Source organism: Pinus tabuliformis, chromosome 9 (assembly GCF_031772625.1).
Source record: "Pinus tabuliformis cultivar Carrire ecotype Pingquan chromosome 9, CPIR1, whole genome shotgun sequence".
Lineage (NCBI taxonomy): Eukaryota > Viridiplantae > Streptophyta > Pinopsida > Pinales > Pinaceae > Pinus > Pinus tabuliformis.
The window spans coordinates 1,327,101,877-1,327,123,529 of NC_142307.1; the positions used below are offsets into that span (position 1 = coordinate 1,327,101,877).

Sequence of the window (21,653 nt, forward strand, 5' to 3'; positions counted from 1 at the left end):
ATCTTCTTTGAACTTGTAGCTTTTCTTAGCCTCTGCTCTCTTAGAAATTTTCCTCTTTCCTTTGTCTTGCATCAGTTTTCTACTCACTATTGTTGTTGTTGTTGATTCCTATGGTGTTGCTACCTACAATGCTTCTTTCCATTCTACATCCATGCCGATCGGTTCATTGAGCGTAGAGGAGTTATAGAAATACACCAAGGATCTTCCTCTGGCCAATGACATGCCCTGTGGATCCATGGGTAGTACACCTTCACACAGTGGTTCTTGCATATGTAGTGGGGATCATGAGGATTGAATATATTGGTGCTAAACCAAAACTTCTTCAAGTCCTTGATCTTAACATTTGCATATTTCAAAAGACGAATCTTGTACAACCCAATCCGTAAAGGAAGAGTAGGCCATGGTGCCTTCTTCCTCCTGTGCATTCTTGTTGATAACCCTGTAGAGATGTGGTATGCAACCTCTTGCATGACCAACTTGTCCGTGGCAGACCTCAGTAGCTCATGTGAAGGCTTCTCCACACCAAACATATTGATGAAGGTGTTTTCGAGTGAGGCATACCAATTTGCAATGTTAAGAAATGCCTACATTGCTTCCTGGGACATGCAAGGTGGATCTTGTTCAAATATCATCCTGTACAGCGGGGAAATGAAGTGGTCAGAAAGCCTTATGATGACTCCTCGGTAGCTACACTCAGAGATAAACTTGCAATAAGCATTCACATCTTCCTCTGATGGTTTCCATGTCCAACCCATGCCAGGGAACGATTGTTGGGCACAGATTACATCAAGCAAGTATGCTGACATATAGAATCTTGCTTGTCCATCTTTAGGTGGATTTCGGGCATTTGACACATGCACTTTTAGCTGAAGAGCCAACATATCCAACCAGTTGAAAGGCCTTCTTTCATTTGCAAACTGATCTAACATAACAACCCAACTCTGTGGGAAGGTCTTCATGCTCTCTTGACCATATAAGCAACATGCATAGATGACCAGGAGTTGGTAATCCTTCCTGAGTGACTTCGTCTTGTAGACGTAGCTGGGTGTTGTCTTGAACTACGATGGCTCTTATACCCAATGCTTCATGATATCTCTCGTGTTTACATTTTTGTTGGGAGTGAATAACAGTGCATCCATGTAGTTCACTGGTTGCAGCAAGTGATACATCTGATAGTATTTTCTGACCTGAAGGTAGAAATTTGTGTCCCACTGGTATTGCTCAATGTCATCATCTCGGGATCGGTATGTGAGACAACCCAATGAATGATATTTGTGCACGGGAAGGAGGGATACCTACATGAAACCATGTACAAGCATGAATTTTGAATTTTTACATAGACTAGATGATCTTCCAAATATTCCTTGAAACTTCCTGCAAATATGTCCTTTATTTATTTCCATGTGACCTTCATGTCCTTCTCTATGAACAGCTGCATGTTTGCATATATGGGCAAGTTCACTGGTACCTATTCAACAATGTCTCCAGTGTTTCTCTCTACAGTATCCTTGGATCCAGCTCTCTTGGAGACCATGATGCATGTACTACTGAGAGACTACTCAACAACTGATGTACCTGGAGATAGAGCGGGCACTCACGGCAAGCAAATTTCAGTTTAAAAAACCAGAAATCAATTCAAGGATCGATCATGCAACAAACTGGGTAACTACTCGGTAAGATTGCGCAATAGTGACTCTCATAGGCGGGAGACTGTCAGCTGGAACTGCACATTTTGTAGTCTCAACTATCAGTGAGACATGATGCTGACTGGAACTACGCAGAGAACAGTCCAGCTGGGTTGACTGTGGACTAGAATTGTGCAATGCACAATTCATTCTGACTTGACTGTTGGATCAGACTGCGCATTGCATAATCCTAGTGGGAAAGACTGGGCACTGTCTCCCAAAATTGCACAGAGCACGGCTGGGGGCCAGTGACAAGCAGCGTATGTGCAGTGCATGCCGGGCAAAGAAAGATCTGAGCTAAGGCAGCCTAGATCTGCCCAAGGGAAACTTGAAAATGAGTATATATGAATGAATGAGTGAAGGATGGTGTAGATAGGAGTGAATGATCATGCATCAATGAAAATAAATGCACGAATCAGTCAAACGAACGAACAACGAAGTTCGTGGAGAGGTTCGTCGCAACGGCGATCGTTAGTGCAAAAACAATGTTATGCATGTGACACTTAAGAAAGACAATGAAAAACTTGAAACAACACTTCTATAAGTTAAAACAAACTAAAATGCCAGTATTCATTCAGTAAAACATGCAAAACAACACTCACAAAAGCCAAGGAAACAAAAGTGAGAAAGAAATCAACGAAAGACTTGAAAAGAAAAACTTACCCGGAAAAGTTGCACCGACTATGTCGAAGGTTCCTAGATGCCTCGGGAATGCCAGACCTCCAAGATTGAATGTGTAGAATGAGCTTTGAGGCATTGTTTAAATATATTTGGTAGATTCATGGTTTATGACATGCATGCCAAAAATTTAGGAAAAAGCGACAAGTGGCGAGAAGTTTCTAAAATCCACTTGACTGTTATTCCCAGTGCTAAAAATAGATCCCTGTTTTTTAGGGATGATTTTTTATTCTTTTTTCTTTTTTCTTTTTTGGGAAAGGCTTGCCATGCATTCATGGGGAAATTGCATAGTTCTGGAGGGAATCGAGCAACTTTCTAGCACATGATTTGGGCAACAGCTAAACGAATGCTTCTGCACAATTCCTGGCTTGAGTGGATTTGGCTACCTCTCATGCCCTGCATAATTTCCCAGCTGAAGAAAAGTTGTCAGCTGGGTCTTTGCAATTTCTGAGTCAAAGCCCAATGTCAGGATTTTCTACGCAATTTCTCTGAGCAAGGATGTCTAACAGATTTATCCTACGCAATTCTGGAGAGCAGGGCTGACTTACGGGCTGCACTGTGCAATTCTTGAGAGAAAGGCTTGTTTCCCTCTAGGATAGTGCAGTTTGCCAAGACATAACAAGAACCATATGTAAACCAGGTCACAAGGTCAGGTTGTCGTTGGTCGAAAAAACAAGTAAGCGAACACAAGTTGTAAAGCGAAAGATAAATTCAAATGAAAACACAAGTACCTGAGCAGTGCAAGACATGCTGCTAATATTTTGTGGAGGGAGGATCCAAAACAAAGCGAAGGCAAAATTTTGGAGGGTGATTTTAGCCGCTACAACACCTTCCTTAGCTCTAACTTACGTAAGGCATGACCAATCACTATTTCTTGAGATAAATGCAAGTAGGAATGACATGCTTGATGATAATGCTAAGGAGATAAGATTAAAATTACTTTGCACCCTCACAGTGCATTTTCAATCAGATTGTAGAGGAGAAAAAAAAATCCTATCCTCAACATGGGTCGAGGAAAGAAGGACCTAGAGATGGTGAAAGCAGGTTTCAAACATTCCAAAATTGTTTGTGTACATGCACCGAGTTAGCCTTAATTAGCTTCAGTTCAACTCTAGTTATTGCATGTGATGTGCACTTATCTTTAGTTAGTTAACTTGAGTGCTTACATGTGGTGTGCACTTGGCTTTAGTTAGTTAACTCGAGTGCTTACACGTGGTGTGCACTTGGCTTTAGTTAGTTAACTCTAGTGCTTGCATGTGGTGCATGTTCACATTAACAAAACATAAAGCACACTTAGCTTCAGTTAGCTTTAATTATCCATAGTTATTGCATGTACAACTAATATTAACTTAGTTCCTTTATGTATTGGTTCTCAAACCAATATTGAGTAATAAAAATTCATTCTCGATTCCAATTTTCTTTTTCTATTTCTTGCAAGTTTGTGCAATCATTATTTAGCTAGATCTGTATTTGTTGTCTAATAATTTTACATGGTATCAGAGCTACAGGAGCTTGGAGAAGGTGCATGAACAATATTTTGTAGTTTTGAAGATCAAAGAATTAAAAATTGTTCAGATTTTTGATTTGCAAAGAAAATATTGAAGAACTACCACAATTGTTGCTACAACTACAGGTGAAAGGATGGAGTTCTCATCATCAACTATTATTACTCCATATAACTACTTCCAATGGAAGTGTGATAGTTTGATTCACCTCAGAGGCGAAGGCTTGCATCAGATAGTTATGAATACAGAAGCTTAACCAAATTCCACCATTGAAAAATCTAAATACTTCTACAGGATGGATGAGGCTTTTGGTCTTCTATCATTGTCCATATTTCTAGCTTTCTATTTCCATGTCGACACATGCATCACTCTAAATGAGGTCTAGAAAATATTGGAGAATTTATCTGGAAAGAAAGATGATATGTGGACTCATATTCTCGAAAATGAGCTAAATTCCTTAGATCCAAACAACTTTGAGAAAATTCAAGATTTCTTTACGAAATTCAAATATTTGCTTCTACAATTACATGATTGCAGGATCAATAAATCCAAATAGGAAGGTCAATTGATCCTTTCTATTTTGTCTAAATTAGGCCTTGAATATGTTGTTTTTGTTTCTACATTTCATACAGTTAGACTTGCAAGTGGAGATAAATGAAAAATTCCCAAAATTGGTGTGTTTATTGCGTCTCTCATTCATGAGTAGGATAAGCTCATCAAAATGGGTTCATTAGAGTCTCAAAATGCACATTCACTTGCCATGCATGAGAAAGTAAAGTCCAACTCGAAACTAAATCAGCAATCCAAAGGCAAAGGAAAGGCAAGAGATCCAGATCCAAGAAAGGGAGGAAATCCAAAACCTCTAGATGATTCTTCCAGCTCCAAGGGTAAGAAGGGAAATAAAGGAAACTCCAAGTGTCCTTATTGTAATAGAGGTTATCATATTGAATCCTCTTGCATGCATAAGACTATTGATTTGATGGCAAAGACTCTTTAACAAAATAATCTTGGTCATCACATTCCAGAAATTGCCAAGAAGAAGATGGAGGAAAAACCATCAGAAACAAGGGGTAATGGTCATGCTTTGATTTCCCTTCATTCTACACCGCAAGAATGGATCATTGATTCAAGAGCTTCGCATCATATGGATTATTCAAAGGAATCGTTTTCTTCTCTACATTTATACTCGGGACCTCCTATTCTCATGGGGGACAATTTTGTTGTTGAAGCAAGGGGACAAATAAAGAGTGCAATTCGAAGATGGAAGTTTTGAGAATGTCTTGCATATTCCAAGGCTTTCTGTGAATCTTATTTCAATGTATCAGATGACACACACAGGCACTAGAAGGAAAGTGAAATTTACCCCTAGTTCCGTGAGCATTTATGATATGCAAATAAACTTGAAGATTGTATCTGGCAAGGTAAATGACCAATCTTGTGTATACATTTTCTGATTTTATTCCTCAATCAGATTTTATTTTGTTACTTATGAATGCAAATGAAGAAAGTAGGAATGGCACGAGAGATTTGGGCACTTTAATTTTAGATATATACAACAACTTAGCAAGCAAGGGATGGTTAAAGGATTTCCAGCCACCGAATTTTCAAATGGTGTTTGAAGTGGATGTGCTCTTGGAAAGCATCCACAAGACAAGTTCGAGAAAGGGCATGCATGGAGAGCCTCTTCACCTTTAGAGTTTGTACATAGTGATCACATGGGTCCATTTCTAGTACTTGCAATGAGAAAAGAAAGATATATGTTTTCATTTATAGATGATTACATGAGATTCACTTGGGTTTACTTCTTGAAACTCAAGTCTGAAGTTTTTCAACATATAAATATTTTCAAAGCACATGCAGAAAATCAGTCTGGAAAATGCATCAAGATACTCTGCACAGATAATGGGAAGGAATATGTCACCAAAGATATCCATAATCTTTGTAATGAAGCAGACATACATTTGCAGCATACAATTCCTTATACTCCACAACAAAATGGGGTGGTTGAAAGGAAGAACAGATCTTTGAAAGAGATGGCCAATTTTGTGTTTCATGTTAGATATATTCCATCAAAATGGTGGGTTGAAGCTATCAATTGTGCCCCATACATCCAGAATAGATCTGCTCATAAATTTGTTACTGGAAAAACATCTTTTGAGGCTTGGATTAGCATGCAACGTGAAGTCATTCATTTCGCCATTTTCAGATATCGAACATGGGCCTGCATTCCTACAGAGAAGAGAAAGGCTTTGGAGCCTTAGAGTAAGGCATGCATGTTTGTTGGATATTCTAATGAAGTTAAGGGTATAGATTTCTTGATATCAATATTGAAGTGCTCTTTATCGAAAGGAGTGTAAATTTTGAAGAAGATACTTTGCATTCACCACCAGATGAACCCGTTACAAAGTTTCCCTCACCATTAATTGATGAGTATGCAGATGATACATTAGATCAAAATTCTAATCTAGATTATCCTTTTCCTGTGACACCTGTTGGACCACCAGTTCTTGAACATCGAGATCAGACTTCCTTATGTAGTTTGAAATATTCTTGACCACCTTCAGCACAAAAATTGCGCCAAATACCTTAGTTTGAGGAAGAGCCACATGCACTCTTAGTTATGGAGTCATGCATGCCCATGAACGCTTGTATTATTTATGCATCTAATCCATAGACTTATGCAGAAGTAGTGTGCCATCCTGAATGGGAAGTAGTTATGGATGAGGAATACAACTCTCTCATTGAGAACCAGACTTGGGATCTAGTTCCGCTACCTTCCAATCGTAAACTTGTGAGGTGCAAGTGGGTTTACCAGACCAAGAAAGCAGCAGATGGCCAAGTTAGTTGATATAAGGCACGGTTGGTGGCGAAAGGTTTTCAACAAGTACATGGTGTTGACTATGATGAAAATTTTTCTCCAATGGCAAAAATTGATTGCATTCGGATAGCTCTCTCCATTGCAGCAACAAGAGGATGGGAGGTGCATCATATGGATGTGAATAATGCCTTTCTTCACAGTGATCTCGAGGAGGAAATCTACATGGAGCAGCCACAGGGATACATGCAAAATTCATCTCTGGTATGCAAACTAAAGAAGTCTCTCTATGGCCTCAAGTAGGCACCTAGAGCATGGTATGCAAAGATGGATTCCTATTTGTTATCTCAAAATTTTGTATGTTGTAAATATGATTCCAATGTTTATTTTTTGAATAAAATTGACTCCTTGTTGATCATAGTACTCTATGTAGATGATCTTTTGATAACAGGTAGTTTAGCTTCTTCCATTGTTGAGATTAAAACTACATTGCATAAGCAGTTTTCTATGATAGACATGGGCTTGCTAAATTTCTTCCTTGGACTAGAGATCAATTAGAGTGGTTCTAGGATTACCATTTCTAAACCAAAGTATACTAGGGATGTTTTGGCATGATTTCACGAGTGATTGCAAGCCAGTAGCCACACATTTCTTATCAGGGATAGACCTTGAGCCTATGGAAAACACACACGATTAGTTGATTGCACATTGTATCGTCAACTTATGGGATGTCTTCTTTATCTCACTCACTCCCATATTGATCTCTCATATGTCATAGGATTAGTTTCTAGATATATGCAGGAGCCACATGAGTTACACTGGAAAGCTACAAAGCACGTCCTTCAAAATGTCCAGGGGATAATCACCTATGGGATTCACTATGTAGCAAATTATTCTTTGGATCTCATTGGGTTCATAGATTTAGATTGGGTTGGCGAAAAAATTGATTGCAAGTCCACCTCTGATTATGTACTTAGTTTGGGATCTGGCCCAATTTGTTGGTCAAGCAAGAATCAAGTTGTCATTGCTTTATCATCAATAGAGGCCAAGTATAGAGGAGAATTCAATGCCACTATTCAGGCCATTTGGCTACAACATTTCCTATATGAGCTTGGTATCAGTGTCCATCACCCAACTGTCATCTAGTGTGATAATCAAAGTATGCTAAAGTTTTACAAACACCCAGTGAAGCAATAGTGTACCAAACATATCGAGATCCACATGCACTTCATTAGAGAACTAATTCATGATGGGATCATCAATCTTCAGTACCATCCCAGTTCTTAGCAGACTGTTCATATCTTCACCAAGACTTTCACTACGCAGAAGTTTCGATTTATGCGAGATCATCTCGGGGTGAAGGACACAACTACCTAGTAGTTGTCTTTTCTCTACTTTTTTCATTATTTTCTTTGGGGGGTTTTCTTCCCACTAAGTTTTCCCTCTTTCCTCTTTTCATACATTGTATATGGGTACCTAAAATGGACTTGTTGTCAGGACTCATTCATTTTGTATCACACTCACCTAAATTATGCTTAAGGGGGGGTGTTGGTGTACATGCACCTAGTTAGTCTTAATTAGCTTATGTTCAACTCCAGTTATTGCATGTGATGTGCACTTGGCTTTAGTTAGTTAACTCGAGTGCTTACATGTGGTGTGCACTTGGCTTTAGTTAGTTAACTCAAGTGCTTACATGTGGCATTCACTTGGCTTTAGTTAGTTAACTCTAGTGCTTGCATGTGGTGCATGTGCACATTAATAGAACATAAAGCACACTTAGTTTCAATTAGCTTTAATTATCCATATTTATTTCATGTACAACTTGTTAGACTCCGTCTCATGTCAGAGATTGATTCTTCTTCAAAACCCTGTTTTGAAGAAGAAATCATTAAATGTGTTGTTTTAGATTATGTAATTTATCTCCAGCTCTTCAAAAGGAAGCAGCGACTTCAAGCTCCTATCCCTGCACAAGCACACTTCAAAACATCATCAGCAATCAGAGGCAAAAAAAAAAGCTATTTGGAGAAAGTCTCACTGGAAATCCCGAACAAACTTCATTGTCACAACTATTGAATTAAATGATTGTGTTAGTGCTGGGAATGCGAATCTCATTTTTAGCTAGAAAGCAAGACACTCTATGAAATTCAAACAGATTCTCAGATATATATTGAAGGTTGTAGTTGCTGCTGTATGGGTCATCATACTTCCTGTCTGTTATGTGCATACCTGGGAGCATCCTACTGGTCTTATAAAAACTTTCAAGAGCTGGGTTAGCGGGTGGAATTTCCCTTCCTTGTATATCCTAGCTGTGGTGGTATATTTGTTGCCTAATTCACTTGCTGCAATTCTATTCTTGTTTCCTATGCTGAGGCGATATATATAGAAAATTCGAATTGGCACATTTTTACTATTCTAACATGGTGGCAACAGCCACGGCTCTATGTTGGACGGGCAATGCACTTGTCTTGTCTGGCAATCACAAGTCTAGGAAAAAGGACAAAAATAAGGTTGAGAAAGACAGGAAGAAAAGTTCTCAGTGCTTGAGCAAGAATCAACAAAGAAAATTATGTCGACTGCAAGAAGAGAAGGATAAAAGGGCCAGGCGATCTAATGCTCTTGAAATACTGGAGAAGCACAAGCTTGGAGATGATGCCTCTACTGATGGAAAATTGAATGTGGATAATACATCGAAAGCAGGACTCAATATAGAACAGAGTGACATGAGCATCGACCATGATACAGGATCTTCCATACGTCTTTCTGTGGATAGGTGTTCAACTGGAGATGAACAAGATAATTCCCTAACCTCTACTGAACAGGTTTTGGCTGTCACCAAAGTAATTGTCCCACAGAGTAATAATTACAAGGCTTTTGCATCCTCACATCTTTTGGGCCTTGATAATGAAAGAGGTTCTGGTTTGACTAGTGTAATATCTCAAAAGGAGAATGCCAAGCTGAATGTTGGAGAAAACGAGTCAATTGATGCGATTAGAAGAAGAAAGTATCAGGTTTCTGAAGGGGACAGTCAAAAGCTAGATACACAAACCAGTGGTGCTTCTAAGGGTTTTCAATGCGCTCCTTTGGCCACTAATTTTGTAGTTCATGTTTCGAGACCACCAGATGTTGAAGAAAGCAGAAAAAATCTTCCAATAATTATGATGGAGCAGGAGATTATGGAGGCTGTCAGTCGTCATTCAGTAGTGATTATATGTGGTTGAGAATGGTGATGTGTACTTCTCGGTTGACAAATATCTAGAGTATGGTTGTTTGTCTGGACGCAAATTGGATGACAATCGTGCAGGGGAGCAAATTGCAGTGGATTCACGGAAGAAAAATCCTGCGGACTTTGCTCTATGGAAAGTGAGTGGATGCGAGGAGGTTAAAGACCGAGAGTGCAAAGCCCAGTGAGCCTTTTTGGGATAGCCCCTGGGGTCCTGGTCGACAGGGCTGGCATATTGAGTGCAGTGCAATGAGTGCTGCACATTTGGGTTACTGTTTTGATATTCATGGTGGAGGGGTGGATCTTATATTTCCACATCATGAATGAGATAGCTCAGAGTTGTGCTGCTTGTAATGACAGCGATATACATTACTGGATTCATAATGGCTTTGTAACAGTTGACGCTGAGAAAATATCTAAATCTTTGGGCAACTTCTTCACAATCCGTGAGGTCCTAGAATCCTATCATCCGTTGGCTTTGCGACTATTTTTAAGTGGCACACACTACCGTTCTCAACTTAACTACTCAAAATCTCAGTTAGAGAATGCATCGGAACGCCTTTTTTATATCTACCAGTATTGCAGACTTTGAAGGACTGTGAAGGATGCTTGTCTGGGCATGTCAAGCAAAGCATTGCTCAACCTATCCCAAAAGATATCCAAGACTGCATTAACAGGATACAAAATGCTTTTGCATCGTCAATGTCAAATGATTTGCATATAGCCATGGCTTTGGATGCACTATCAGAACCATTGAAGATTATGAATGATATAATGTTTACTCGCCAGGGTCGTAAAAAAGAGTTAAGAATGGAATCTTCAGATGCCTTGGAGGTGAAAATCAGGGATATATTGAGTGATCTCCGGCTATTGTCTCCAAGCTATTCAGAGGTATTGTTGCAATTAAAAAGCAAGGCATTAAAAAGGGCCGGCCTTACTGAAGATGAAGTGCTGCGAACCATAAAAGAAATGGCAAATGTAACGTGGCAAACCGAACTTAAGTCAAGATTATCTATCATAGCCAAAGAATGCGATTTGGTTCCTGATCCTGTGGAGATTTGCGCTCCGGCAGTTACTCCATGTGTCGGCCATCAGAGGAATTCAAGGGAAACGATGCTCTGTTTTAGAAAAAATGGTGATTCTCTTTATTCTAGCAATTATAGTTGAACAGCTCATTATTTTTATTGACCTGTAGGGAAAAGTTTTTGGAGAAGATATTACGCTACTTTTGTTTTAGTTCTCATTCAAATGCAGCGTAAAGTCAAAAGCCAAATTGAAATACAGATAACTATCCCAGCATAGAAACCGAATTGGTTAGTCTATTTTGGGTCTTCAGTTGCAGTTCAGAAAATTCAGCTACAGGTTCTGCCAATTCATTTGTTATCAACGAACAAATTGTAACGTTGTTCCTTTAGAGCAGACCTTTTTCCTATTTTTAAGATTTTAAGTGAAACTGCCCCATATCTTTCATCGATTTGTTTCTCTGAGTTATATTTAATATAGTGTGAAAGAAGAGAGTTAGAAGAAAATTCTGAGTGCTGGAGGAGAACTGAGCTCCATTGTACAGTCTTTGACAGAGGGATTTTTAATGAAATTTCACAGCTCTGACTTCTGAGATTCCTGTGGCATGATAATTTAGCATAAGTTTTTCTCTTGTTTCATATGTAATCTGTTATGTTTCATTTCACTACATGATCATTTCTAACTGAACAAATGAAATGTTTAGGTAAGAATTCATGCCTGCCATGCTCTGCCTATAAGTTTGTTCATGTTTAATGTTTTCTATTGTTTAAGGAGGATTCAAATTCATTGTTTGCCCTCCTTAGCTCCTCACCAGTCTTGCCATCCCATTTAAATCTAGATTTGATGCTAAATTTCTTGCCTACCTTGCCTCAGTCGATAACCTATGTTGTTCATTATATTTCTCTGTTTCAAGCTGTGATTTTGCCCATGCAGCCCAGAAAAACCCCGTTATTTAATTAAAAACCCCTTTTAATTAGTTTACTAGCCTAATATCAGTGTTACCCGTTTGGTCATCTCATCAATTGAAGATCTACCGAGACTGACCGGAGAGAGCCTTCTCCTGCCCCGTAGGGCTAGCTACGGGGCTGAATGGTTTGATGTTGCCTTGAGGTCTACCTTTCTCAGCCTGAGGTGAAATTTCAAGCGCTAACATAGTGGCGACCATACTGGGGAGAATATTCAATTTGTTGATTGTCTTGTCCCAGTACATTCAATCAAGGTGCAGATCTGATGTTGATGGTGGACAGCAGTCAGACACTTATGCAGGCTGAACCATTCACCTGGCGACTCCAACTCGATCCAGACATTCTAACGCTTGCTGATCTATTCATGCAATGGTAGGGTATGTGGCAGACCCTGCACTTTGTGAAGCTCTAAACGGAGTTAGAGAGTGGTTAGTAGATATTGAAATTAATGAAGAATTTTTCAGTATTTTCCTTCAATGTTTGAAATCTCCGAAGCTTCATCTTGAAAGCAAAACTAGATTTTGTGAGTTAGTTGTTGAAAGAGTTGAAAATGAGATTCAGTATCTCGATGAGCAGATTCAGTCATATGATTTCCAAGACCCTAAAAATTTCTTGGAAATCCTTCCTCCATCACAACGAGCAATAACAGACTTGCCTATAGATGTTTACATTGACAATGTGCAGCTGGAAGTATGTGTTGCAGAGTTGGGGCAGCCAACAGAGTTCGGTTTCCGTGATCCTATTGCGGCATACATGGACACATTTTTCACTTTGATTGACAGATCAGGCTGTCTTGTACGTGATCAGGCTCATTACGTGCATGAAGGGCTGCCAGCAATTGCATCTGTGACCTCGTGGAAGCATTCTCGAGCGGCATCAATCTCAGGTTTACTTGAATGGTTAATATGGCATTTTAGCATTACCTGATCTATTGTTTGTACAATAGATTAGAGTAGGTTTTGTAAATAAATAAGCAGCCATAAGGGCAGCATCTTGTTTTAGTTTGCTTGAAGATTGTTTCAGTTCAGTTTCAGTGTGAAAATTAAGTCAAGAGTTGTAGTTGTGTTGATGATGACTCCATTGCCCAATGGGTGGAGGCATTGTCTGCTCTCCCAAAGTTCTGCGGTTCTTGGCACCTCCACGAAGCGGCAGCTGCCATCCCAAGTGGAGCCGATGTTAGACTCCGTCTCATGTCAGAGATTGATTCTTCTTCAAAACCCTGTTTTGAAGAAGAAATCATTAAATGTGTTGTTTTATATTATGTAATTTATCTCCAGCTCTTCAAAAGGCAGCAGCGACTTCAAGCTCCTATCCCTGCACAAGCACACTTCAAAACATCATCAGCAATCAGAGGCAAAAAAGCTATTTGGAGAAGTCTCACTGGAAATCCCGAACAAACTTCATTGTCACAGCTATTGAATTAAATGATTGTGTTAGTGCTGGGAATGCGGATCTCATTTTTAGCTAGAAAGCAAGACACTCTATGAAATTCAAAAAGATTCTCAGATATATATTGAAGGTTGTAGTTGCTGCTGTATGGGTCATCATACTTCCTGTCTGTTATGCGCATACCTGGGAGCATCCTACTGGTCTTATAAAAACTTTCAAGAGCTGGGTTAGCGGGTGGAATTTCCCTTCCTTGTATATCCTAGTTGTGGTGGTATATTTGTTGCCTAATGCACTTGCTGCAATTCTATTCTTGTTTCCTATGCTGAGACGATATATATAGAAAATTCGAATTGGCACATTTTTACTATTCTGACATGGTGGCAACAGCCACGGCTCTATGTTGGACGGGCAATGCACTTGTCTTGTCTGGCAATCACAAGTCTAGGAAAAAGGACAAAAATAAGGTTGAGAAAGACAGGAAGAAAAGTTCTCAGTGCTTGAGCAAGAATCAACAAAGAAAATTATGTCGACTGCAAGAAGAGAAGGATAAAAGGGCCAGGCGATCTAATGCTCTTGAAATACTGGAGAAGCACAAGCTTGGAGATGATGCCTCTACTGATGGAAAATTGAATGCGGATAATACATCGAAAGCAGGACTCAATATAGAACAGAGTGACATGAGTATCGACCATGATACAGGATCTTCCATACGTCTTTCTATGGATAGGTGTTCAACTGGAGATGAACAAGATCATTCCCTAACCTCTACTGAACAGGTTTTGGCTGTCACCAAAGTAATTGTCCCACAGAGTAATAATGACAAGGCTTTTGCATCCTCACATCTTTTGGGCCTTGATAATGAAAGAGGTTCTGGTTCGACTAGTGTAATATCTCAAAAGGAGAATGCCAAGCTGAATGTTGGAGAAAACGAGTCAATTGATGCGATTAGAAGAAGAAAGTATCAGGTTTCTGAAGGGGACAGTCAAAAGCTAGATACACAAACCAGTGGTGCTTCTAAGGGTTTTCAATGCGCTCCTTTGGCCACTAATTTTGTAGTTCATGTTTCGAGACCACCAGATGTTGAAGAAAGCAGAAAAAATCTTCCAATAATTATGATGGAGCAGGAGATTATGGAGGCTGTCAGTCATCATTCAGTAGTGATTATATGTGGTTGAGAATGGTGATGTGTACTTCTCGGTTGACAAATATCCAGAGTATGGTTGTTTGTCTGGACGCAAATTGGATGACAATCGTGCAGGGGAGCGAATTGCAGTGGATTCACGGAAGAAAAATCCTGCGGACTTTGCTCTATGGAAAGTGAGTGGATGCGAGGAGGTTAAAGACCGAGAGTGCAAAGCCCAGTGAGCCTTTTTGGGATATCCCCTGGGGTCCTGGTCGACCGGGCTGGCATATTGAGTGCAGTGCAATGAGTGCTGCACATTTGGGTTACTGTTTTGATATTCATGGTGGAGGGGTGGATCTTATATTTCCACATCATGAATGAGATAGCTCAGAGCTGTGCTGCTTGTAATGACAGCGATATACATTACTGGATTCATAATGGCTTTGTAACAGTTGACGCTGAGAAAATATCTAAATCTTTGGGCAACTTCTTCACAATCCGTGAGGTCCTAGAATCCTATCGTCCGTTGGCTTTGCGACTATTTTTAAGTGGCACACACTACCGTTCTCAACTTAACTACTCAAAATCTCAGTTAGAGAATGCATCGGAACAGCTTTTTTATATCTACCAGTCTTGCAGACTTTGAAGGACTGTGAAGGATGCTTGTCTGGGCATGTCAGGCAAAGCATTGCTCAACCTATCCCAAAAGATATCCAAGACTGCATTAACAGGATACAAAATGCTTTTGCATCGTCAATGTCAAATGATTTGCATATAGCCATGGCTTTGGATGCACTATCAGAACCATTGAAGATTATGAATGATATAATGTTTACTCGCCAGGGTCGTAAAAAAGAGTTAAGAATGGAATCTTCGGATGCCTTGGAGGTGAAAATCAGGGATATATTGAGTGATCTCCGGCTCTTGTCTCCAAGCTATTCAGAGGTATTGTTGCAATTGAAAAGCAAGGCATTAAAAAGGGTCGGCCTTACTGAAGATGAAGTGCTGCGAACCATAAAAGAAATGGCAAATGTAACGTGGCAAACCGAACTTAAGTCAAGATTATCTATCATAGCCAAAGAATGCGATTTGGTTCCTGATCCTGTGGATATCTGCGCTCCGGCAGTTACTCCATGTGTCGGCCATCAGAGGAATTCAAGGGAAACGATGCTTTGTTTTAGAAAAAATGGTGATTCTCTTTATTCTGGCAATTATAGTTGAACAGCTCATTATTTTTATTGACCTGTAGGGAAAAGTTTTTGGAGAAGATATTACGCTACTTTTGTTTTAGTTCTCATTCAAATGCAGCGTAAAGTCAAAAGCCAAATTGAAATACAGATAACTATCCCAGCATAGAAACCGAATTGGTTGGTCTATTTTGGGTCTTCAGTTGCAGTTCAGAAAATTCAGCTACAGGTTCTGCCAATTCATTTGTTATCAACGAACAAATTGTAACGTTGTTCCTTTAGAGCAGACTTTTTTCCTATTTTTAAGATTTTAAGTGAAACTGCCCCATATCTTTCATCGATTTGTTTCTCTGAGTTATATTTAATATAGTGTGAAAGAAGAGAGTTAGAAGAAAATTCTGAGTGCTGGAGGAGAACTGAGCTCCATTGTACAGTCTTTGACAGAGGGATTTTTAATGAAATTTCACAGCTCTGACTTCTGAGATTCCTGTGGCATGATAATTTAGCATAAGTTTTTCTCTTGTTTCATATGTAATCTGTTATGTTTCATTTCACTACATGATCATTTCTAACTGAACAAATGAAATGTTTAGGTAAGAATTCATGCCTGCCATGCTCTGCCTATAAGTTTGTTCATGTTTAATGTTTTCTACTGTTTAAGGAGGATTCAAAGTCATTGTTTGCCCTCCTTAGCTCCTCACCAGTCTTGCCATCCCATTTAAATCTAGATTTGATGCTAAATTTCTTGCCTACCTTGCCTCAGTCGATAACCTGTGTTGTTCATTATATTTCTCTGTTTCAAGCTGTGATTTTGCCCATGCAGCCCAAAAAAACCCCGTTATTTAATTAAAAACCCCTTTTAATCAGTTTACTAGCCTAATATCAGTGTTACCCGTTTGGTCATCTCATCAATTGAAGATCTACCGAGACTGACCGGAGAGAGCCTTCTCCTGCCCCGTAGGGCTAGCTACGGGGCTGAATGGTTTGATGTTGCCTTGAGGTTTACCTTTCTCAGCCTGAGGTGAGAGACACAAGCCCATCAAAAGTCACCATGCCTAGCTTGTGTGATAAATATATCATTCTAAGAAAGAAGCATCTCTTGAGGGGATCTTTTTTTTTTCTAGAAGAACATTTAACTGTAAGACAATAGGAGGAAAGGAGGGAGGAAATGTTAAAGTTTAGGGCAGCAAGAGATTAAGGCAAGATAACATGGATTTATAAAGGTAAAGTTGTGATAGCATGATTTGGACCTCTTTCCAAAACAAAGCAGGAAGATGGAAATAAAGAAGAGGCAAAAAACTCTTCAACAAGAAATCAAGAAGCAAGGTTAGTATGGGAAAGTAGGGATGAAAACTCAACTTTGAGTCTTGCATGTCAAAATAAATAGCAATCAATTCATACCCAAGTTTCCTTAAGATAATATTGTTGGAACTGCAGAGGTTACCCATCGAGATGAGGACTTGGGTTAGGGCCTATTGCGGAAGATAAAGACATAATTTGCCTCATAGAAACACATGATCATGAAGGGTGAAAGACACATTTATTTGAAGGATACTAGAAGATGGCATTGTGGAACAAGGCAGAAAGGAATGGCAAAGGACACAGGGGTATAATGGTATTAGTGAGGGAAAAATAAGCTTGTCTCATTTAGTTAGAAAAAGAAAACTCAAATAAACAATTCATTTGGTTTAAAACATCAAAAAATGGAAATCATATCAGAATTATAGCATGATATTTTGCGCTGCAAATTTCAAAATTCTACAAAATTAGAGGGCTTGACCACAACGATCCCTTTGCAACCTTAAAAGCATATATTGCAACATATTATCAGTTAGGTGAAGTCCTCATAATAGTAGATTTCAATGTTAAGATTGTAAGTGAGCAAGCCATCATTCTTTGTTGTGAATAAGACTACGACCCTATTTGGCTTACAAAAGAGACTAATGATCAGTGGGACATAATTGCAAAGGATAAGCACTGCAATCTCTTTGGTGGACAATAGTTTACTCTATGTGGGGCCTTTTATTTAGTCATTTGTATTGGCTTGACTAGATGGGCAAAGTCCGGTAATTTCACTTGCAATACTTACAATGGAGCAAGTGTAGTATATTATGTAATTTTCTTGCATGGTTTGTCTGAGAAAATGGAGGAATTTTTTATTGGAGATCAGCTTTGGGACTTAAAATCATATCACAAGCCAATTTATTTAAGATTCTCTTGGACTGGAAAGAAGCAATTAGAGTCAAAAACTCAGTGTTCAAAAAAATCTCCCCTAAGGAAGAATTCTTTTGACTCTAGAAAATTGTAATACCTTCAAAATGACACTAGAGAGGGTCTTAAAGAAGGAGAAAATTCCAATTCACGGCCTTCAAAGTCACAAATTAAAACATTTAATTCAAAGCGCACTTGCAAAGTGCAAAAGAGAAAAAATTAAGAAGTCTGAAACAAATTTGTTTCCATTTAATGCTTGTTTTGACAAGGAATGCAAAAAGGAAAGCAGAATGTGGAAAGAGTCAAACAAGGATAACATAAAGCTCAAAGCTTACAAGCATATATTAAGAAAGAAAAAGGTTGATTTCATGGTTTCAAGGAGGGAAGAACTAATCTTCCTTGGGAAAAATAATCCCAAATTATTTTGGAAGGAGCTCCAATCGAGAAAGATACAAATATAAAATATTATTACAGCTTCTATTGGTTTGACTATGCAAGACAACTCTATGAGAAGGATCCCAAGTTTGACCATCCCCCCTTGGTCAACACTGAAATTTAACTCTTCACAATGCAAGAGGTAGAGATGGGTATCAAGAAGTTGGGTGTTGGAAGAGAAAAAGACTTAGTTGAACTCCAAGCAGAGTATCTAAAGTCGGGCTCAAAGATTCTTGCACCTCACATTACAAAAATTTTCAACAACATCATACAACATGGGTTCCCCACGGATTGGACAACTAGTCTAGCAATACCTCTTTTCAAGAGTGGTGACTTCAATAATCCTCCAATTATAGGACCATAATGGTAAACCATTTGTTTGAAAATTTATTTGGAAGCATGCTAGAAAATAAAATCAGCAAGTGGGCAGAAGAAAGAGATAAGCGTGCTAAAGGGCGAGCAGTTTTTAGACCTAAACATTCCACATTTGATCATAGTATAACTTTAAGGCGCATCGTTGAAAAAGTTTGGGAGAAAAAGGAAGAAGTCTTTTGTTGTTTTGTTGATTTTAAAAAAGAATTTGACATGGTTCCTAGGGATAAGATTTGGCACAGAATGGAGGAACTTGGGGTTCCTGAACATTTGAGAGCAGTTGTGCATAGGTTGTATGAAGAGGTGAAATTCAAAATTATAACTTCAGCAGGCATTTCTAAAAGTTTTATAAGCGATATCAGGGTCAAGCAAGGTTTCCCATTGTCTCCTTGTTGTAAATACAATCCCTTCTACAGACAGAAGTGATCTCTCTAGTCCTATGAGAGGATCTAGCAACAAACCAAACAAACAATTGTAGGCTTTCCTAGTTTATGTTGGAAAATGCAAAGTAAGACAAATAACCTACTTCACTTTGATGTTAAGTGCTCATTGATGTCATTCTCGGCCTTTTTGATTCCAGGTTCAATCCTCTTTACGTCGTCACGGATGAGTACCTGCAAGGAAGATCAAACAAGAGAGACAAAAACATGCATAGCAGAGTTCACTCTAGCATAAACTACATGATAGATCAAGGAGCATCATGCTAAATGAATAATGATTTATACAATTATGGAAAGTAAACACTAGATGTATTTATTAATAGAAATGAGGGAAGCATACAACCATAGGTGCCTTGATGTTGGAATCCTCCTTTGTGGTGGATTTCCAAGTCCAAGACAAGACCGTTCAAGCACTCCTTCTCCTTAGTTAGATGGGCAACATTTAGGCATAGTTTCAACATAGGAATGCAACCAAGAAATGACCAACCATTTGGGGATAGAAGGGACTTGATTTATAGGAAAGGAGAGGGAGTTAGGGATCCATAAAAGAGGGAGGAAGGTCCACATATCAAGGGGAAGATCCCTAAAGGTAGGATCAAGGACTAAAAATGGGAGAACTCGACCATATCTTCATTCAACAATATCCAGCTCATCGTTCTCGAGGCTTCTAGTAAGATAAGCTTCTCCTCTACTTTAGGAAAAAATGCCAGAAGAGGTTCAGTGCGGTTTTTCCTTTCAAAAACCACGCTAGCAGTGCTAGGTCAACATGTTGCAACAACCCATCAGCACAAGCCGGTGGTAGTGCAAAGCGCGTTAATCCTAAAAACTAGGGTTTCAAGCAAAATTTCTCCAAAATTCTCTCAAGGTGGCTTTTCTTATCTTCTTCAAGGATGTTTCTGTATGCGTTTCATGGTGAGTACACTGACAGATTTCGTCATTTGGATGCTTCAAGATACGATACGGGAATTCCGACAAAATATTGTGTAACAAATGCCCCCTAAAGCATGAAGTCGGAAGAGGGAGTGATGGGTGAAATGCTTTACAAGTCAAGGCAAGGACCCAAAGAAACACCATCAGGAGACCTGCAAATCAAGCATGATACAATATAGATATCTGACATCTTTGATTTAAATATAACTAAAAATACATCTCTGAATAAGCATCTAACAATACATGAATCCATGGCATGGATGCAACCATCTAAATAGAAGGGATCATGTGTAAGGATCCACGACATGGACGCAATCATCTGAATAGAAAGGATCATATATATAGACCCACAGTATGATCGTAGCCATCCGTATAGAGGGAAACATGTGTACAATCATAAATAGTTCATAACTCCATGAAACCTAGATTTATCGGATGAAATCCAAGGTTTTCATCTACGTCTTGATCCAATCAATGTACAAATTCTACCATGTGAATAGATGTGTCAGGGTCAAACATGATAGAAAACCACCTTATTACCGGTCAATGATATAAACCGTTAACAAGAACAAGAGAAACCACCAATAATGACAATGGCTCTCAAGTTACAACAGCACAATCCACGAGTGTGACTAGTGAAGTTAATGTCAAACACCCGTAGAATCATTCGATCGAAAGCCAATGATGTGAAACTATCGTCGAATGCAAAGAACCAACCATTGAGGCATACAAGATCCAAGGTACTGAAAGGGAGTTTATAGATCATTTTCCTAGATAATGAGTTGAAGTCGACAGAAAGTGATCCGTCAAAGGAGGACCATAATGTATCCCACATCATCGACATGAAACAAAAGATATAGCAGAGTAGGAAAGAGTAATGCAAGATTGTTTCATAAAGGTCACACAAGGTATAGGTGGTAAGAATTGTTGGCATTATGATACAGGTGTTGTCCTTGATGGCAACTCACATAGATGACAATTCACAGTGCAACAGGTTAACAGCAAAGGATTACTGATCAGAATCCAAAGATTGAAGAAAGAGAGTGGTTTAAGAAGTATATGCTGGTTCACTTCGTCCAAGCAGCATATACATCTGGGTTAACATAACAAAAGGAGCGTATACATATACACGCACTTTCACAGAAGGAAAAGCCTGTCTGGGATGGAAAATCATGGTATTGGTCCTAAGTGGTTTTGGTCCGAGGTATTGAGAAAGGCCTAAAACTATATAAGGAGAAGAAGATCATTAGGCCAAGGTGTGCAAGTAATGAATATCTTATGAAGAGTTAGATCAAAGAAAATGTGCATGTTATGGGTTTCTGATGCTTTGCTTGATATGAACTAAGGATGCACCTAAGTGGTTGATGGATGATGGATCAGGATCATAAGACTTGAAATGAATTATCATTATGTGGTATGATCATGGATAGTCTAGATCTGAATACTAACACATAATTTACAATGTAAATGTTCTGATCTGGGTATGACTGAAGTCTGGAATAGTTTTGATGTTCTACGTTAGTATTTTCATATCTGTACACTGGTTCGCTTTGGTAAAAGCATGTATACACGCTGCTTCTGCACATCGAAGTAGCATATACATTATGAAATATGATGTTTGAAGTTGCAATTGGTTCTGGTTGTTGATGCAAAGTTTTGGGTTTTGTTCTGTGTT

General features: G+C 39.0%; 2 pseudogenes; both read left to right on the forward strand.

Annotated features, from left to right (window-relative positions):
* The first annotated feature begins 9,100 nt into the window (after positions 1-9,100).
* On the forward strand, positions 9,101-11,070 carry LOC149153418 (cysteine--tRNA ligase, chloroplastic/mitochondrial pseudogene; annotated as a pseudogene).
* A 2,584-nt stretch (positions 11,071-13,654) lies between these two features.
* On the forward strand, positions 13,655-15,624 carry LOC149153419 (cysteine--tRNA ligase, chloroplastic/mitochondrial pseudogene; annotated as a pseudogene).
* The last annotated feature ends 6,029 nt before the right edge of the window (positions 15,625-21,653 follow it).